This window comes from Antechinus flavipes, chromosome 4, assembly GCF_016432865.1.
Source record: "Antechinus flavipes isolate AdamAnt ecotype Samford, QLD, Australia chromosome 4, AdamAnt_v2, whole genome shotgun sequence".
Classification (NCBI taxonomy): Eukaryota; Metazoa; Chordata; class Mammalia; order Dasyuromorphia; family Dasyuridae; genus Antechinus; species Antechinus flavipes.
Window position 1 is genome coordinate 365,637,073 of NC_067401.1, and position 1,034 is coordinate 365,638,106.

Sequence of the window (1,034 nt, forward strand, 5' to 3'; positions counted from 1 at the left end):
GATTTGTTACAGGGTTCTGACTCAGTACGGTAATGAGAAGAAAGTTTTGATAGTGTTATCTCTAATTCCTAAATTGTACAACTGCCATCTGGAAGTACAAACTTCCTATCTCTGCTCTCCAGTTGCAGTGGGCTTGACTCATCATATCTAAATCTATTCCATTTTTTTAAGCTTCAAGCTAATGCTTGTACCTCCTTTTTAACGTGATAAGCCATTATCCTGTATTGCTTTGACTCCCTCTGACTTCTCTACTACTGTTCTTTCTTTCATGTAGCAGAGGCTCTAATCTAAAAACCACAGACATTAACACCAAAGCTAGCTGAGCATATATTTGCGAGACTGTTAATTTTGCAAACTCTGGCCAGTGTACATATGGATTGAAATTTTAAAAAAAAAATGTTTTTAGCCCCTACAAGGATCTTTTTTTTTTTTTTTTTTTTTTTTTTTTTTTTTTTTTTTTTTTTTTTTTTTTTTTTTTTTTTTTTTTTTTTTTTTTTTTTTTTTTTTTTTTTTTTTTTTTTTTTTTTTTTTTTTTTTTTTTTTTTTTTTTTTTTTTTTTTTTTTTTTTTTTTTTTTTTTTTTTTTTTTTTTTTTTTTTTTTTTTTTTTTTTTTTTTTTTTTTTTTTTTTTTTTTTTTTTTTTTTTTTTTTTTTTTTTTTTTTTTTTTTTTTTTTTTTTTTTTTTTTTTTTTTTTTTTTTTTTTTTTTTTTTTTTTTTTTTTTTTTTTTTTTTTTTTTTTTTTTTTTTTTTTTTTTTTTTTTTTTTTTTTTTTTTTTTTTTTTTTTTTTTTTTTTTTTTTTTTTTTTTTTTTTTTTTTTTTTTTTTTTTTTTTTTTTTTTTTTTTTTTTTTTTTTTTTTTTTTTTTTTTTTTTTTTTTTTTTTTTTTTTTTTTTTTTTTTTTTTTTTTTTTTTTTTTTTTTTTTTTTTTTTTTTTTTTTTTTTTTTTTTTTTTTTTTTTTTTTTTTTTTTTTTTTTTTTTTTTTTTTTTTTTTTTTTTTTTTTTTTTTTTTTTTTTTTTTTTTTTTTTTTTTTTT